The 18,942-nt window shown below is 47.8% G+C and overlaps 9 non-coding genes across 9 annotated transcripts; all 9 read left to right on the top strand.

Annotated features, from left to right (window-relative positions):
* The first annotated feature begins 4,774 nt into the window (after positions 1–4,774).
* Trnaf-gaa (transfer RNA phenylalanine (anticodon GAA)) lies at positions 4,775–4,847 on the top strand. The gene has a single exon. It is a non-coding gene; the product is annotated as a tRNA-Phe (tRNA).
* A 739-nt stretch (positions 4,848–5,586) lies between these two features.
* On the top strand, positions 5,587–5,668 carry Trnas-cga (transfer RNA serine (anticodon CGA)). Its single transcript has one exon. It is a non-coding gene; the product is annotated as a tRNA-Ser (tRNA).
* Positions 5,669–6,358: 690 nt separating this feature from the next.
* Trnas-uga (transfer RNA serine (anticodon UGA)) lies at positions 6,359–6,440 on the top strand. The gene has a single exon. It is a non-coding gene; the product is annotated as a tRNA-Ser (tRNA).
* A 596-nt stretch (positions 6,441–7,036) lies between these two features.
* Positions 7,037–7,109, top strand: Trnaf-gaa (transfer RNA phenylalanine (anticodon GAA)). The gene has a single exon. It is a non-coding gene; the product is annotated as a tRNA-Phe (tRNA).
* A 739-nt stretch (positions 7,110–7,848) lies between these two features.
* Trnas-cga (transfer RNA serine (anticodon CGA)) lies at positions 7,849–7,930 on the top strand. Its single transcript has one exon. It is a non-coding gene; the product is annotated as a tRNA-Ser (tRNA).
* Positions 7,931–15,510: 7,580 nt separating this feature from the next.
* On the top strand, positions 15,511–15,583 carry Trnaf-gaa (transfer RNA phenylalanine (anticodon GAA)). The gene has a single exon. It is a non-coding gene; the product is annotated as a tRNA-Phe (tRNA).
* Positions 15,584–16,847: 1,264 nt separating this feature from the next.
* Positions 16,848–16,929, top strand: Trnas-uga (transfer RNA serine (anticodon UGA)). The gene has a single exon. It is a non-coding gene; the product is annotated as a tRNA-Ser (tRNA).
* Positions 16,930–17,525: 596 nt separating this feature from the next.
* On the top strand, positions 17,526–17,598 carry Trnaf-gaa (transfer RNA phenylalanine (anticodon GAA)). Its single transcript has one exon. It is a non-coding gene; the product is annotated as a tRNA-Phe (tRNA).
* A 739-nt stretch (positions 17,599–18,337) lies between these two features.
* Positions 18,338–18,419, top strand: Trnas-cga (transfer RNA serine (anticodon CGA)). Its single transcript has one exon. It is a non-coding gene; the product is annotated as a tRNA-Ser (tRNA).
* The last annotated feature ends 523 nt before the right edge of the window (positions 18,420–18,942 follow it).

Genomic DNA, 18,942 nt, shown 5'->3' with positions numbered 1-18,942 from the left:
AATAAGATACGTAGTGATTTGAATCTGAAAAACTTACAAGACTTGTTATACGCAGCCGACATAGATATTGCAATGCTTCAGGAAGTGAGTGATATCAGGTTAGACCACATAGCCGGGTATAACGCTTTCGTGAACCCTGGCAACGGTTTCGAACTTGGAACAGCATTACTGTTAAAAGAAGGGATCATTGCAAATTGTGAGGCCAATCTGGTGACCGGAAGAGGGATAGCAGTAACTGTCAATGACATCAGACTGATTAATATTTACGCACCTTCTGGGTCCAGTAACAGGCAACGCCGTGCAGAATTTTTTCGCCACGAGATCCTTCCGCTCTTCGGGACCAATTACAGTGATGTCATTTTTGGCGGCGATTTCAATTGTGTGCTTCGTCAAACAGATCAAACTCCACACTTTAATCGGTGTGTTGAATTAGAACAGATCATTCAAGACCTCCGTTTCACTGACACTTGGACGTCCACGCACGGCGTGGCAGTGGGTTTTACGCATGTTACCAATCATTCGGCAAGTAGGTTAGATAGAATTTACATAACGCGTAATTTAACGCAACACCTGCTACACACCGAAATATGGCCTACTGTGTTTTCCGATCATGCTGCCTATATCTGTACCGTCAACATGCAAAAACAGGAAACATACCGGAGTCGAGGGTTATGGAAGTTCAACATCGCACATTTGAATGATCCTGCATGTCGAGAAGCCTTCCTGTCCACCTGGACGGCATGTGAACGCAAATTCAATTCCTACAACTCCGCGATCGAGTGGTGGCTAAAATGCGCCAAACCACAAATTAGGAAAACTTTCATGTTTTACTCCCGTCAGAAAACTCAGTGGCAAAAACGGACGATGGAATTCTACTTTCAGTGTCTTCGGGAGTTGTATACATCTGACGCGACCGTCATCGGCAATTTTGCAAAGATCAAACGAATTCAGGCAAAACTTTTAACGCTGCAACGGAAACAGTTGGAAGGTTTTCAAATTCGGGCGCGAGTTCCTAAGACGGTGCAAGAAGAAGAAGCTGCCATGTATCACATGTTACGTGAAAGTCGACGAGGCAGTCGGAAAATCATTACACAAATCCGAACCAGCGCCGGTGCAATAGTTACTACACAAAGTGAAATTATGCGTGCGATTGAAGAGTACTATCGAGACCTGATGTCCAATAAAATGACGGATGATACCGTGTTTGCGGATTTTGCGACAAATTTATCACGGAAACTTAGCCCCACAGAGGCGACTCAGCTGCTGACGGAGGTGACAGAAGACGAATTAACAGACATTATCCTAAGGAGTCCGAAGAATAAATCTCCTGGCTGCGATGGACTACCTGCTGAAGTATATCAAGCCTTCTGGCCGCAGATGAAATCGAAACTACTTGCAATATGTCACGAACTAATGAACCCTCAAACCGTTATTCCGCAGGAATTTCGCCAAGGAATTGTTGTCTTACTGCCCAAGACGCCGTGCAGTAACACCCTCACAAACCTGAGACCTCTCACATTATTAAATAGTGATTATAAACTATTCGCCCGTGTTCTGAGCCAACGGCTCAAAACTGTCATGACCACAATCACAGGTCCGTATCAAACGAGTGTCGGTAGCGGTAGATCTATTTACCACACGCTCACGGATTACCGAGATATCATTGCCGTAGCGGAGGCTTGCAAATTAAAATGCGCCCTCTTCATGATAGACTTTGCAAAAGCGTTCGACAGGGTGAGCCATCGGTTCCTTTTCCGCGTCATGCAGGAATTGGGATTTCCGCACCAGTTCACCCAAGTACTCGACAATATGATCCGTAATAGTACGTCGCGAATCCAAATTAATGGTCGCCTCAGTGGCGCTATTGATATCGAGTGTTCGGTGAGGCAAGGCTGTCCGATGTCGATGGCTCTCTTTGCCATCGCCATAGAACCTCTGCTCGCTACGCTCACTGCACATTTGCAGGGATTGGAAATCAATAGCCAGAAGATTGTGTGCCGTGCGTACGCAGATGATGTTGGCTTTCTTGTCGTGAATGCGCAAGAAGTGCGGTCCTCGCTGCAAATACTTCAACGATATGAGGCGGCATCTGGGGCGAAGGTGAACTGGCAAAAATCTGGACTTATGAATGTCGGACGGGGTATAAATCTCCCCAACCATGCCGATTACGAGAAATTACCGGTGTCAAGTGCTTAGGACTTGAGTTTCGGCGGACGATACAGAATACCATTGCTGTTAATTATAGAGCTCTACTTCATAAGGTTAGGGCATGTGTACAACTGCATAGCATGAGGCAACTGAATGCTCTCCAAAAAGTTGAACTGGTCAACACCTATATCCTCTCGAAGATTAACTATGTAGCCAAAGTGTTGCCTCTTCCCAGTAGCATTGCACATCGAATGCTGTCTGCCCTGGGCCATTTCGTGACCCGAGGCAATATCTTCAAAGTTAAATATGTTACGTTGACGCTCCCTACTCGGAAGGGCGGATTAAACCTCACTGATGTAAATAAAAAGGCACAGGCGCTCTATTTAAGCAGTATGTATAAGCTGTGGACAACATCTCCACACTGTCTCACTGCTCACCTTCTCAACGAAATCTCCCCGGCGGACCTCAATCCCCCGATTGATGTACATCATATTCCACATGCCCTTTCCCATTTAAAATACTTCCTGTTGGAATATAGTTATGCTCGAACAAGAATTCCGGAGAAGGAAATAACGGTGGTGAAGCAACTTTATAAGACTTTGATTGAGTCCACATCCAGGAATAACATCGAAGTCAAATATACAGCTCACAATTGGCCGGTCATTTGGGATAATCTTCATTCACGCCATTTACCGTCTCACGTGCGAGCGTCTTGGTATCTCACGGTGAATCGTACAATCGCTACCAATGCCAGACTCCATTCCATTCATCTGGCCGATTCACCCTTATGCAACAGTTGCCAGGTACAAGATAGCGAGGAACACCGCTTTGTCTGCGAAAAAGTGCGAGATGTTTGGGTGGCCATACGACAGTTGTTGGCAAGCATCACTAGAACCTGCCCTGCGACCATAACGCCAGCTGACTTCCTCACTCCGGAGGTAGTGCCTTACCCGCAGACCAAACGAAATTCAGTGAACTGGCTTAAAGGCCACACAGTTTACTATCTTTTTAATGTGAACGAAACGAGTAAAGAAGACTTTCTTATGTATTTAATGATACAGCACCACCGACTACAGCAGACTCAAAACTATAAAGCTCATTTTGCAAACTTTTTGACTCACACGATCATTTCACAGCCACTATAGGATGGTGTGTTTAAAGCCATTTCTTCCGACATGGTGGATTTCCACCCTGCCTTCGGACGCCTCACATGAAGGCCCAAGAAGTTACAGCGAGGCAGACTACTTTACGAGTGCGTTACTTGGATCATTGTCACGTTCGGAAATTAACTGGATGTTTGTCGTAGCGCGTTTCGTATCATTGGTGGTTGCCTTGCACGGAACTGCGGTTCCTAGTTTTCCTAGTTTTCTTGATTGTCACAGACGATCCGATGGAGAGAAACAACGATAGAAGACTTTTCATTTATTTTGCTCATCCACTACTTACTCAGATTGGTGGAGTGAGATGCCATCATGTGGTGCAAAGTGCACGGATTCCCCGGCTCTCCTGCATACATATGAAAATGGACATATATCATTTACACTGCAAATGGATGCAACATTTCGTCTCCGGATTACTTTCTGTTTTTGTATTACTGGCGGCGGAGTCAAGCCCCAGCATTTCCTCGTTACGCCGAAGAGTTAGGGTGACGCGGTGACAGTTCCGGCGAGAGGCGCAGTGGCCAGGCCTCAGATTCCATGACCCCTGCCCGCTTTGCCTCTCCCTGCCTGCTACCGCCTTTTAAAAATGAGACAACAGCGAAAAAAAAAATAAAAAAAATAAAAAAAAAATAAAAAAAAAACGAAACAATAAAAAAAACGTAAAAAAAGTGGTTAAGGCGAAAAAAAAAATTGCTCAGTTAAAAAAAAGAGAAAAATAAAAAAAAAAATAAAAAAAAATGGATAAGGCGTCGGACTTAAAAAAAAAAAAGAAAAAAAAAAGAAAAAAAAAAAAAAAAAAAAAGTGGTTAAGGCGTCTGACTTGAAATCAGATTCCCTCTGGGAGCGTAGGTTCAAGTCCTGCCGACTGCGAAAATTTTCTCGCTCTCACAAGATGAACGTTCAGTTGCGTCACTACTAAACACGTGGGTCACCAGCAATGTGCAGTGTTATTTGATCCATGGCGCAGCGTTACAGTCGCGCCCAGAAGCCGCAGCTCATCTCCCCGTCTCACAGCCGCCCACCAGGTGTTAGTACAAGTGTCGCCTCACTGGGCAGTGCAGACGTGTCCATTTTAGCTTGCAGACGATGACGTATAGCCATTCATGAGCTAACGCAAGTCGAATGTTTTACCGCGTGTATCTGCTAGGTACTGCCTCTTATACGGTGGAGAGGCTCACTCCTCCTTGTGTCTCGTTCGCTGCACACGAGTTGCCCCTGGCATCGATATAGCACGGGTTTTCTAGCGCCAGCGTGGCGTCACGTGAATTCAGCGAAGTCAATATTACACGAATCGAGTCGACATGTTTGCTTTTAACGATGATGGAAGCAGAAGAAATGTGTGTGGAACTTCGCTGCATCGGATGCTCGCCTTTCAGCGTCCCTGTGTCTTATCAGACGAAGGTGACTGTGAAAGTGGCAACGAGACAGAGTTCACGAACACATGCAAACTGCAAACCTCAGCGTCAGCCGAAATAGCTCAGTTGGGAGAGCGTTAGACTGAAGATCTAAAGGTCCCTGGTTCGATCCCGGGTTTCGGCACGTATTCATTTTGATGCGACGCCCATGGAATTGCTCTGCGTTTGCGATAATGCAACTACCGCTGACAACAAAAATGACTCTCTCCTGTAGCTGTTCTGGTTGCCTAGTGCATGCCATAAGAGGAACTCACTAGACAACTAACTCCCTTAGAAGCAAAAGAATCAAAAAAGTCCTACCGACTGCGTTTCCTTTTTCTGTCAGGTGGTGAAGAAGGTCTTCAACGGAACCGTGAAATGAGCGAAAACGTGGGAAACATTGCATTCGAAATTCTTGTGAATTTTCCAACTGGCCAGTGAGGGTCGACTAAACACGTAAATTCTCTGCTCCAACGTATGAGCCGTAACGACTGCTGTAATTTGTTGTTGCATCGTGTGTCAGCAGTCTTCGATAGTGTGTTACGAGCTTAGCGCGATAAGTCTGTAGACAGCATTCAGGCGACGTTTTATTAGTAACTGCTCCATGCAGCGATTGCACAACAGTAAAGGACATGAGTGAATGTATCGTGGGGGGTTTCGCAGCCTCGTGCGAGCCCGGACAGCTCAGTCGGTGGAGCATAGGGCTTTTTAACCTAAGGGTCCAGGGTTCAAGTCCCTGTGTCGGCGGAAATTTTAATACTTTGGTAGCGATTCGTCTGGTAGCGGTGGAAACGCTACGGAAAATAATGCAGCTACGCCGTCTTCTGACACCACAGTGCTTGAAACGTTAGCAGTTGCATGTGTCGGCAGAACCCGCGCTAGCGGCAGTCGTGGCCGAGTGGTTAAGGCGTCTGACTCGAAATCAGATTCTCTCTGGGAGCGTAGGTTCGAGTCCTACCGGCTGCGTGCGATTTTGTGTAAAGAGGAGCAAAAATTTTCGCACACACGTGACATGCGTGGGCGAATGCGGGTGCAAACCAGTGACGCCATTCTCAACAAGACGAAAATTTCCGTTTAAGAATACTGAGTTTCGCGACGACCGCTTCTTACTGTGGTTATCGGTTGACCTCGCACTGACGCTGGGACTGCAGAAAGCCGTCGCTGAGATCGTGAGTACACAGATGTGCTTGAAAGTGTTGGACAGAGCGAACATTCATTTCTTTTTAAGAATCGCAATTCAATCATTCGAGTGCGGCAAAAGCAGTGGTGCAGCGTTTCTTTTCTTATGATCTCGCAGCTGCTTGGAAGTATGTCCATCGTTTAAGACGACAGAAAAGTAGCGTCAGCGGTGCGTCAGTGGGAAGTCGGTGAAGTCGCCATTGGAGCCATAAGCCAGCAATTACGACATGCGAATCACTCGGACACCACGCAGCTGTACGATAATGCTCGTGCGTGGGCCCGCATAGCTCAGTCGGCAGAGCGGTAGGTTTTCAATCAAATGGTCCTGGGTTCAAGTCCCTGTCTGGGCGAAAATTATTACATTTTGGAAACGGCCAATGGAAACCTTACAGAAATGAGTGAGGCCACGCCGCTTTCTGCCATCAGATTGCTTCTAAAGATGGCAGTTTCCGTTGTCGGGAGACATTTCAGCCACCAGCAGTCGTGGCCGAGTGGTTAAGGCGTCTGACTTGAAATCAGATTCCCTCTGGGAGCGTAGGTTCGAGTCCTGCCGACTGCGAAAATTTTCTCGCTCTCACAAGATGAACGTTCAGTTGCGTCACTACTAAACACGTGGGTCACCAGCAATGTGCAGTGTTATTTGATCCATGGCGCAGCGTTACAGTCGCGCCCAGAAGCCGCAGCTCATCTCCCCGTCTCACAGCCGCCCACCAGGTGTTAGTACAAGTGTCGCCTCACTGGGCAGTGCAGACGTGTCCATTTTAGCTTGCAGACGATGACGTATAGCCATTCATGAGCTAACGCAAGTCGAATGTTTTACCGCGTGTATCTGCTAGGTACTGCCTCTTATACGGTGGAGAGGCTCACTCCTCCTTGTGTCTCGTTCGCTGCACACGAGTTGCCCCTGGCATCGATATAGCACGGGTTTTCTAGCGCCAGCGTGGCGTCACGTGAATTCAGCGAAGTCAATATTACACGAATCGAGTCGACATGTTTGCTTTTAACGATGATGGAAGCAGAAGAAATGTGTGTGGAACTTCGCTGCATCGGATGCTCGCCTTTCAGCGTCCCTGTGTCTTATCAGACGAAGGTGACTGTGAAAGTGGCAACGAGACAGAGTTCACGAACACATGCAAACTGCAAACCTCAGCGTCAGCCGAAATAGCTCAGTTGGGAGAGCGTTAGACTGAAGATCTAAAGGTCCCTGGTTCGATCCCGGGTTTCGGCACGTATTCATTTTGATGCGACGCCCATGGAATTGCTCTGCGTTTGCGATAATGCAACTACCGCTGACAACAAAAATGACTCTCTCCTGTAGCTGTTCTGGTTGCCTAGTGCATGCCATAAGAGGAACTCACTAGACAACTAACTCCCTTAGAAGCAAAAGAATCAAAAAAGTCCTACCGACTGCGTTTCCTTTTTCTGTCAGGTGGTGAAGAAGGTCTTCAACGGAACCGTGAAATGAGCGAAAACGTGGGAAACATTGCATTCGAAATTCTTGTGAATTTTCCAACTGGCCAGTGAGGGTCGACTAAACACGTAAATTCTCTGCTCCAACGTATGAGCCGTAACGACTGCTGTAATTTGTTGTTGCATCGTGTGTCAGCAGTCTTCGATAGTGTGTTACGAGCTTAGCGCGATAAGTCTGTAGACAGCATTCAGGCGACGTTTTATTAGTAACTGCTCCATGCAGCGATTGCACAACAGTAAAGGACATGAGTGAATGTATCGTGGGGGGTTTCGCAGCCTCGTGCGAGCCCGGACAGCTCAGTCGGTGGAGCATAGGGCTTTTTAACCTAAGGGTCCAGGGTTCAAGTCCCTGTGTCGGCGGAAATTTTAATACTTTGGTAGCGATTCGTCTGGTAGCGGTGGAAACGCTACGGAAAATAATGCAGCTACGCCGTCTTCTGACACCACAGTGCTTGAAACGTTAGCAGTTGCATGTGTCGGCAGAACCCGCGCTAGCGGCAGTCGTGGCCGAGTGGTTAAGGCGTCTGACTCGAAATCAGATTCTCTCTGGGAGCGTAGGTTCGAGTCCTACCGGCTGCGTGCGATTTTGTGTAAAGAGGAGCAAAAATTTTCGCACACACGTGACATGCGTGGGCGAATGCGGGTGCAAACCAGTGACGCCATTCTCAACAAGACGAAAATTTCCGTTTAAGAATACTGAGTTTCGCGACGACCGCTTCTTACTGTGGTTATCGGTTGACCTCGCACTGACGCTGGGACTGCAGAAAGCCGTCGCTGAGATCGTGAGTACACAGATGTGCTTGAAAGTGTTGGACAGAGCGAACATTCATTTCTTTTTAAGAATCGCAATTCAATCATTCGAGTGCGGCAAAAGCAGTGGTGCAGCGTTTCTTTTCTTATGATCTCGCAGCTGCTTGGAAGTATGTCCATCGTTTAAGACGACAGAAAAGTAGCGTCAGCGGTGCGTCAGTGGGAAGTCGGTGAAGTCGCCATTGGAGCCATAAGCCAGCAATTACGACATGCGAATCACTCGGACACCACGCAGCTGTACGATAATGCTCGTGCGTGGGCCCGCATAGCTCAGTCGGCAGAGCGGTAGGTTTTCAATCAAATGGTCCTGGGTTCAAGTCCCTGTCTGGGCGAAAATTATTACATTTTGGAAACGGCCAATGGAAACCTTACAGAAATGAGTGAGGCCACGCCGCTTTCTGCCATCAGATTGCTTCTAAAGATGGCAGTTTCCGTTGTCGGGAGACATTTCCGCCACCAGCAGTCGTGGCCGAGTGGTTGCGGCGAGCGGACGTGCCCGTCGCGAGCTCCACTAGCAGCTGTGTTTACATCGTTGGTCGCCGTGGTTTGCAGCGGCCTGGTGTCTTTACTCAGCGTGTTTCTTCTCTTTTTGTAAGTTGTAAAGGATTCATTGTGAAAAATGGTGACGTACAACCGGTGTAATACTATTCAGTTGTTGTTTGATCGCGAATTTCCGCGTCCCACGGCTTTTGAAATCCATCATTGGATCAGATCGGAATTGCAAATTGACCCAGCTTTGCTAGATGGTGTACATTTAGATTTTATTGTTAATTCGGTGTTCTTGAAAATTCTTGATAGTGAACTATGTGAGCGTTTGGTGGCCGTCAACGGCGGGGTTCGGAAATTTAAACATGCTGACGGAAATATTAGTGATGTTAAAGTGCTACATGCCGGTTATGGTATTCGTAACGTGAAAGTTTTCCATCTGCCATTTGAAGTGCCCTTAGATGAAATTCGCCGTGCATTAAGTTTATATGGGACTATCTTTGCTGTCACTAAAGATTATTGGTCGTCCGCGTATGTTTATCAATGTGATAACGGTGTACGTACAGTACGGATGGACTTAAAAAAACACATTCCGTCCTTTGTTATCATAGGCGGCCATAGGGCCTTCATTTCCTACACCGGCCAACCTCCAACGTGCTCTCTCTGCCATTCCACTGAACATATGCGGAATTCTTGTCCCCGACGGCGCCCTGTGCAGTTGCCCCTAGACAACTCAGGTAGTTACGCGGGTGCCCTCCTTAGAGGTTCTCCGCCACCGGCTGAGTCGCTAGATCGTGATCCGGTTGTAGTGGGTATGTCTGTTCTTTCTAGTGTACCTGTTGTTCCACGTACGCCTGTTGTTGACACTGTCCCTGACATTAGCACTGAATGTCGTCCGACCAACCGTTCTGCTCCGTTGCAGGAGACGACTTCCGCGGCTTCGCTTGTTGATGAACGTGTTCAGAGCGTTCCGGAATCAGGTGCTCTTACTGCCGCAGCTTGCGAGACCGAGCCTGCCTCCCCGGTTCTCCAGTGTCAAACGCCCTCCCCATGTGATGTTGCAACTTCAGTGTCTGTTGTGTCGGACATCCCTACTGGGGATTGCGCACCTACTGCCACTCCTGACAAGGTCGCGGACTCCAACCCATCCCCCAGTAACATTGCTGCTCCAGCGAATACCTTGCGCATTTCTCCACCTCACGCGGAGAATTTGGTTATGGATGTAGAACCGCACTCTGTGGCCTCAGTGGGGAACGTAAAAACTAAGTTGCGGGACACTGACTTTGCCTCGCAGCGAGAAAAACGCGTTCGCGAGCAAAGTCAGCAACTTAAGGGTATGCTAGGAAAGGGTACCGGCGGCCGGGAAATTTCGCCCCCGTCGAAAAAGATTAGTACTGATACGGCTTCTCGTAAACAGCGCAATTCGCAGACTCGCGCGTCAAGGAAAACCCCGTCGGGAGACACTACCGGCGGCAGTCTGTCGGACGGCGACACGACAACTCCTGCGCCGCTCTCCTGGGCGGACGATGTTGACATGTAACTGCCACGGTAGCCTGCTTTCCGTCTCCGGTGAGTCTGCGCCTTCTCGGTGACTCCCATTCCAACATTTATCTCTGTGCCCTACACCCATGCGTCCTATAGCTACATGGTTAAAATAGCCACCTTAAATATCACCTGTATTGCGGCTCCTCAGAAATTGCAAGTGTTGGCGAATTTTATCCAACATTGTCGGTACGATTTTATTTTTCTGCAGGAAGTGAGCGTTGTGTCCCTTGATGTTTTAACGGGGTATTCCGCCATTTTTAATGTCGACCCGGAAGCTAGGTGTGGTACCGCTATCTTATATAAGTCTGCAGAAGAGCCGACGCGAGTCAAACGACTACCGACCGGCAGAGGAATCTCGTGCGTTATCGGAGGACTGCAACTAGTTAACATTTACGCTCCGTCTGGCACCAGTTTAAAGAGGGCGAGAGCGAGATTTTTCATTGAAGATGTACCCACCTTGATTGGTAGCCCGACGCTGCCCGTCGTATTGGGGGGCGATTTTAATTGTGTGGTTGCGGACGCTGACCAGTTTCCCACGGCTCATAAGTGCGTCGACCTTGATCGTCTGATTGCAAGCTTCCAGTTAGCAGATGTGTGGCGTGTTCTCTATCCTCAACGGCAAGTCTTTACGTATTTCTATCGCAATGGGGCTAGTAGACTTGATAGGCTCTATGTGTCGACCTGCATAGCAGATCACCTAATTAGTGCCGACGTCGCCCCTGTCTGTTTTTCCGATCACTGCGCCTTCTTCTGCGACCTTCGCGCGCCGCAACTCCGCCAGTTCCGTCGATCTCGGGTGTGGAAGTTTAACGTGACCCATGTCCGTGCCCCCTCGTTGCGTCGACAGATTCACGATACGCTTTCTTCCTGCGGCGAAAAGCTGGCTAACTATGCCTCAGTTGTCGATTGGTGGGTTCACCTGGCCAAACCGTCTATCCGTACTGTTTTAAAGTGTTTTAGCGCCGAAGCTGCGCTGTGGAAACATAGAACCACTGAATATTATTATCAGATTTTAAAGGATGCCGTCTCTTTACCGGATATTGTAGACGAGCAATTTCTGATTCAGTTAAAAACTGTCAAAGCTCAAATTTTTAAATTGCAAGCCCAAGACTTTCAGGGCTCCTTACTTAGGAGTCGTTGTGTAGGGACCTTTGATGAGTCACCGACTATTCATCATATCGAAAGAGAGCGGAGACGGGGTGCTACTAAATTTATTCGGTCTCTTAGACTGGAGACTGGGGAGCGTCTAACCACAGAGAGGGACATACGTGCGCATATTTTTGCCCATTTTAATGCCGCGTTTCAACGTAGCGACCACGATAGGGCGGCCGCCCATGTACTCATGGGTGAAATGCGGAACCTGCTCACACGTGAGGACAATGACACCCTCCTTTCCGCCATCACGACGGAGGAGCTGAGCGATGCACTCAGATCGTCTGCTCGCAACAAGTCCCCAGGCCCTGACGGAATTCCTTTAGAATTCTACCTCGAGTTCTGGGATCTCTTAGAACCTATCCTCACAAAGGTCGCAAATGAATTGTTGAGTGGCCTTCCGTGTCCGGCAGAGTTTCTAGAGGGTATAGTCATTCTTCTCCCTAAGACCGCTGGGGCTGATACAGTTGAAAACTTTCGCCCGATCACGCTGTTAAACAGTGACTACAAGCTTTTCAGCAAATGCGTCGCAACCAGGCTGCACACTGTGATGCGAAAAATCATTAGCCCTTTCCAGATGTGCGCTGTGGCAGGGAGGGGTATCCTTGCCGCCGTGAGCACGTATAGGGACGTCGTGGCTCACACTGCTGCCACACGGACTCCAGGGGCGATTCTCTCGATTGATTTTAAGAAGGCTTTTGATCGGATTAACCACGATTACCTCTTTGCATTGTTAGGTCACATCGGCTTTCATATGAACTTTGTTTCCGCCCTTAAAAATGTCCTAACGAGAGCGTCTTCTCGCATTCTGATAAATGGCACCCTTTCGGCTCCCTTTGGGATTGCACGGTCTGTGCGGCAAGGGTGTCCCCTCTCTATGTCCCTCTTTGTTATCGCTCTTGACCCCCTCCTCCGCCGAATTGGGCGCACTGTCAGTGGGATCGATGTAGAGGGTGTACGGGCGTCGTGCGTTGCGTACGCCGACGATGTCGGCGTCTTTATACGACAAGAAAAGGACATCCCTTTAGTTAAACCTGTGTTCAGTCTTTTTGCCCAGGCTACAGGTGCGGAACTGAACCCGCATAAAACGGTGCTACTCCCAATAGGTGCCTGTCGCAACTATGCTGCCGATTCATGGTATACCATAGCTGCCTCCCACATGTTGCTCGGCATTCACTTCTTTGCTTGCCCCGTAAAGATGGCGGCTCATAACTGGCGCCGTATTTCGACAACTGTCAAGGGTCTCATGGTTCGTCACGCCACCCGGCACTTACATCTTCTACAGCGTGTCGAGTTGATCAACGTTCACATTCTGGCTAAAGCGTGGTATGTGGCTCAAGTACTCAACGTCCCACCTCCGTTGGCACGCACGATCAGCCAAGCAGCACACTGGCTGCTGTGGCGTGGTCATATTTTCAAGGTGAAGCTTGCCACATGTACCCAGCCTCCGTCTCGCGGAGGCCTGGGTCTCGTCGATGTCAGAAAGAAATGTTCTGCCCTGCTTGTCAACCGACTTGCCACCATTGTAGAGAACAGCCCTCGCAGTACGACGGCTGCCCTCTTCCGCGCCCATGAGCCCCTTTCTGACAGTGCACCGATCAATGTCTCGCGAATACCTTACAAGCTTGCTGTCTTCAGAGATTTTTTCTTGTCCCGAAGTTATCATGTTTCACTAGCTCGCGACCGCAGGACGCGGTCTGCAACTTCTTTGTATCATGAGATGGTCGGTTTGCCACCACCGAACGCCTTAGTACGTCAATATCCCCACAACAACTGGGTTCTTGTTTGGCAAAACGTCAGCAACAAGTTGTTATCGCCAGAAGTGCGAAGCACGTGGTATACGGTTATTACTCGCACTGTGACTACCAACGATCGGCTGGCGGCTATTCACCTTATTCCGTCCTCTAAATGCGAGTCCTGTGACGAACGGGGTACACTTGAGCATCGTTTTCTTTGCAAAACCACACGAGATGTATGGGCTATTTCCTGCGACATGCTCGCACTCATTAACAGGACTAACAACCGGTCGTTCTCCCCGCTTACGGCTATGATTCCCGACATTAAACCTTTTCCGCAATCTAAACGAAATGCTACAGTGTGGATTCTGGGGCATACCACCTACGCTATATTTGCCAAAAATATCAGTGATCCAGTCGACTACTTGTTTTATCTGTGGGAGCGCCATACAACGCTCCGGAGGACCGCCTCATATCAGAGGTGTTTTCAGCGCTTTTTGCAAATCCCCATTGAACAGCAATTTCGGAAAGTCTTCAATCTGGCACCGACTGTCCTCCAAACTTAATGAAGACGTCGATCGTGGTCCTGAAATGTGAACAGATGTAATAGCGTCTTGACGTTACGAAAGCACTCGGAAACTGAAAACTGAAGAAGAAACTAGAAACACATTGAAATGCAAAACAATGGAATAAGGAATTACTTTCTTTCTTCCTTTTTTCTTGATTGTTTTCATAACCTTCTCTTTTTGCTTTCTTTGACATTGGAACGCACTTTCGTTTTATTTCGAGTGTGAATTGTACTCCCTTTCGAGGGCTTATTCTTCCTCTCTTTCATTTGGTATTTCGATTTCTTCTTTCCTACGGGGATCGCTTGTTTTGAAATTCTATGTTGCCTATTTGCTCGCTTCTTTCCGTGAAGATAGCACATTCACAATCCTCCATTCCTTTCACACTCCTTTCCAAGAGAGGTGTTTGTTTTTCGTTGCCAAATTATGTGCCATTTTATCTCTTTTCCATTATGGATGAATGGAATTTGCTCATTTCTTCTCTCAGGTTCGTTTCCTAAATTCATGTCCCGGTAGAGTTGAGGGCTTCTAAGTTCTTCGTGTTTTTTTTTTTTCTTCTCCCACTGTGCTTCTTGTCGTTCTCTTCCAGCAGGAAACACTGCATTTCTTTAGTTTTGAGGCGATATTTTCGTTTCCTTTGTGGCACTAAATATTATTTCCTCTTTCTCCAGCCACTGAGCTCCAATGTTCTGTTGCACATTCTTCATCACGCCAGTCGGCAATTAATAAATAAATAAAATAAAAAAAAAAAGAACCAAGCAAAACCAATTAAAAAAAAACAAATTTAAACCAACATTAAAAAAAAATCCTAGTAGCCCAAAAAACCAAAAAAAAAAAAAAAAACCAGTCTCTTACAACAGACTCAGGAGACAACTTGGTGACAGGTCTGGGGGAGACATTTTGGCCAGGCCTCGGGACATTCGACCCCTGCCCTCTTTGCCTCTGCCTGCCTGTTGCTCTGGTTGCATCTTTGGTAAAAAAAAAAAAAATAAAAAAAAAATAAAAAAAAAAGAAAAAAAAATAACAAAAAAAAAGTCCTGCCGACTGCGAAAATTTTAAACAAAAAAAAAAAAGTCCTGCCGACTGCGAAAAAAAAAAAAAAAATGTCCTACCGACTGCGTCCGTTTTTTCTTTTTTTGTTTAAGAAGAAGGAGCAGAAAATTTCGATACTACAGGATGGTCTGCGTGGAGCAACGACGACAAAAACCTTAATTAAATCAAGAAAAAAAAAAAAAATAAAAAAAAAAATAAAAAAAAAATAAAAAAAAAAAAAGTCCTGCCGACTGCGAAAATTTTCTCGCTCTCAGAAGAAGGACGTTCAGCTGCATCCTAGCGGTTGCGTCTCCACTAAACACGTGGATCGCCAGCAATGTGCAGGGTGCAGCGCTACAGTCGCGCCCAGAAGCCACAGCTCATCTCCCCGTCTCACAGCCGTCCACCAGGTGTCAGTGCAAGTGTCACCTCTCTGGGCAGTGCAGATGTGTCCATTTTAGCTTGCAGACGATGACGTGTAGCAATTTATGAGCTAGCGCAAGTCAAATGTTTTACCGTGTGTATCTGCTAGATGCTGCCTCTCACACGCTGGAGAGGCTCACTGCTTCTTGTGTCTCGTTCTTTGCACACGAGTTGCACGTGGCATCGATATAGCACAGGTTTTCTAGCGTCAGCGAAGTCAATATTACATGAATCGAGTCGAAGTGTTTGCTTGTTACGATGATGGAAGCAGAAGAAATGTGTGTGGTACTTCACTGCATCTGCTGCTCGCCTTTCAGCGTCCCTGTGTCTTATCAGATGAAGATGACTGTGAAATTGGCGACGGGGCAGAGGTCAACGAAGACGTGCAAAACAGAGACGTTCAACGTCAGCCGAAATAGCTCAGTTGGGAGAGCGTTAGACTGAAGATCTAAAGGTCCCTGGTTCGATCCCGGGTTTCGGCATGCATTCGTTTTGAAGCTGACGCCAATGGAATTGCTCTGAGTTTGTGATAATGTAACTACCGCCGAGAACAAAAATGACTCCCTCCTGTAGCTGTTCTGGTTGTCCAGTGCATGCCATAAGAGGAACACAGTAGGCAAATGCCTGGGAAGCAAGAAAATAAAAAAAAAGTCCTACCTATTGCGTTCCCTTTTTTGTGTCAGGACGTGAAGAACGTCTCCAACGGAACCGTGAAATGAGCGAAAACGTGGGAAACATTGCATTCGAAATGCTTGTGAATTTTCCAGTTGCCCAGTGAGTGTCGACAGAACACGTAAATCCTCTGCTCCAACGTATGAGACGTAACGATTGCTGCAATTTGTTCTTGCGTCATGTGTCAGCATTCTTCATTAGTCTGTTACGAGCTTAGCACGATAAGTTTGTAGACAGCATCCAGGCGACGTTTTATTAGTTACAGCTCCATGCAGCGAGTGCACAACAGTAAAGGACATGAGTCAATGTGCAGTTGTGTATCGTGGAAGGTTTACAAACGTCTTGTGAAATAAAAAAAAAAAAAAAAAAGTCCTACCGGCTGCGTGCGATTTTGTGTAAAGAGGAGCAAAAATTTTCGCACACACGTGACATGCGTGGGCGAATGCGGGTGCAAACCAGTGACGCCATTCTCAACAAGACGAAAATTTCCGTTTAAGAATACTGAGTTTCGCGACGACCGCTTCTTACTGTGGTTATCGGTTGACCTCGCACTGACGCTGGGACTGCAGAAAGCCGTCGCTGAGATCGTGAGTACACAGATGTGCTTGAAAGTGTTGGACAGAGCGAACATTCATTTCTTTTTAAGAATCGCAATTCAATCATTCGAGTGCGGCAAAAGCAGTGGTGCAGCGTTTCTTTTCTTATGATCTCGCAGCTGCTTGGAAGTATGTCCATCGTTTAAGACGACAGAAAAGTAGCGTCAGCGGTGCGTCAGTGGGAAGTCGGTGAAGTCGCCATTGGAGCCATAAGCCAGCAATTACGACATGCGAATCACTCGGACACCACGCAGCTGTACGATAATGCTCGTGCGTGGGCCCGCATAGCTCAGTCGGCAGAGCGGTAGGTTTTCAATCAAATGGTCCTGGGTTCAAGTCCCTGTCTGGGCGAAAATTATTACATTTTGGAAACGGCCAATGGAAACCTTACAGAAATGAGTGAGGCCACGCCGCTTTCTGCCATCAGATTGCTTCTAAAGATGGCAGTTTCCGTTGTCGGGAGACATTTCCGCCACCAGCAGTCGTGGCCGAGTGGTTAAGGCGTCTGATTTGAAATCAGATTCCCTCTGGGAGCGTAGGTTCGAGTCCTGCCGACTGCGAAAATTTTCTCGCTCTCACAAGATGAACGTTCAGTTGCGTCACTACTAAACACGTGGGTCACCAGCAATGTGCAGTGTTATTTGATCCATGGCGCAGCGTTACAGTCGCGCCCAGAAGCCGCAGCTCATCTCCCCGTCTCACAGCCGCCCACCAGGTGTTAGTACAAGTGTCGCCTCACTGGGCAGTGCAGACGTGTCCATTTTAGCTTGCAGACGATGACGTGTAGCCATTCATGAGCTAACGCAAGTCGAATGTTTTACCGCGTGTATCTGCTAGGTACTGCCTCTTATACGGTGGAGAGGCTCACTCCTCCTTGTGTCTCGTTCGCTGCACACGAGTTGCCCCTGGCATCGATATAGCACGGGTTTTCTAGCGCCAGCGTGGCGTCACGTGAATTCAGCGAAGTCAATATTACACGAATCGAGTCGACATGTTTGCTTTTAACGATGATGGAAGCAGAAGAAATGTGTGTGGAACTTCGCTGCATCGGATGCTCGCCTTTCAGCGTCCCTGTGTCTTATCAGACGAAGGTGACTGTGAAAGTGGCAACGAGACAGAGTTCACGAACACATGCAAACAGCAAACCTCAGCGTCAGCCGAAATAGCTCAGTTGGGAGAGCGTTAGACTGAAGATCTAAAGGTCCCTGGTTCGATCCCGGGTTTCGGCACGTATTCATTTTGATGCGACGCCCATGGAATTGCTCTGCGTTTGCGATAATGCAACTACCGCTGACAACAAAAATGACTCTCTCCTGTAGCTGTTCTGGTTGCCTAGTGCATGCCATAAGAGGAACTCACTAGACAACTAACTCCCTTAGAAGCAAAAGAATCAAAAAAGTCCTACCGACTGCGTTTCCTTTTTCTGTCAGGTGGTGAAGAAGGTCTTCAACGGAACCGTGAAATGAGCGAAAACGTGGGAAACATTGCATTCGAAATTCTTGTGAATTTTCCAACTGGCCAGTGAGGGTCGACTAAACACGTAAATTCTCTGCTCCAACGTATGAGCCGTAACGACTGCTGTAATTTGTTGTTGCATCGTGTGTCAGCAGTCTTCGATAGTGTGTTACGAGCTTAGCGCGATAAGTCTGTAGACAGCATTCAGGCGACGTTTTATTAGTAACTGCTCCATGCAGCGATTGCACAACAGTAAAGGACATGAGTGAATGTATCGTGGGGGGTTTCGCAGCCTCGTGCGAGCCCGGACAGCTCAGTCGGTGGAGCATAGGGCTTTTTAACCTAAGGGTCCAGGGTTCAAGTCCCTGTGTCGGCGGAAATTTTAATGCTTTGGTAGCGATTCGTCTGGTAGCGGTGGAAACGCTACGGAAAATAATGCAGCTACGCCGTCTTCTGACACCACAGTGCTTGAAACGTTAGCAGTTGCATGTGTCAGCAGAACCCGCGCTAGCGGCAGTCGTGGCCGAGTGGTTAAGGCGTCTGACTCGAAATCAGATTCTCTCTGGGAGCGTAGGTTCGAGTCCTACCGGCTGCGTGCGATTTTGTGTAAAGAGGAGCAAAAATTTTCGCACACACGTGACATGCGTGGGCGAATGCGGGTGCAAACCAGTGACGCCATTCTCAACAAGACGAAAATTTCCGTTTAAGAATACTGAGTTTCGCGACGACCGCTTCTTACTGTGGTTATCGGTTGACCTCGCACTGACGCTGGGACTGCAGAAAGCCGTCGCTGAGATCGTGAGTACACAGATGTGCTTGAAAGTGTTGGACAGAGCGAACATTCATTTCTTTTTAAGAATCGCAATTCAATCATTCGAGTGCGGCAAAAGCAGTGGTGCAGCGTTTCTTTTCTTATGATCTCGCAGCTGCTTGGAAGTATGTCCATCGTTTAAGACGACAGAAAAGTAGCGTCAGCGGTGCGTCAGTGGGAAGTCGGTGAAGTCGCCATTGGAGCCATAAGCCAGCAATTACGACATGCGAATCACTCGGACACCACGCAGCTGTACGATAATGCTCGTGCGTGGGCCCGCATAGCTCAGTCGGCAGAGCGGTAGGTT

The sequence above is a fragment of the Schistocerca nitens genome, unplaced genomic scaffold (assembly GCF_023898315.1).
Source record: "Schistocerca nitens isolate TAMUIC-IGC-003100 unplaced genomic scaffold, iqSchNite1.1 HiC_scaffold_385, whole genome shotgun sequence".
Lineage (NCBI taxonomy): Eukaryota > Metazoa > Arthropoda > Insecta > Orthoptera > Acrididae > Schistocerca > Schistocerca nitens.
This window is presented reverse-complemented; position numbering and strand designations above follow the sequence as displayed.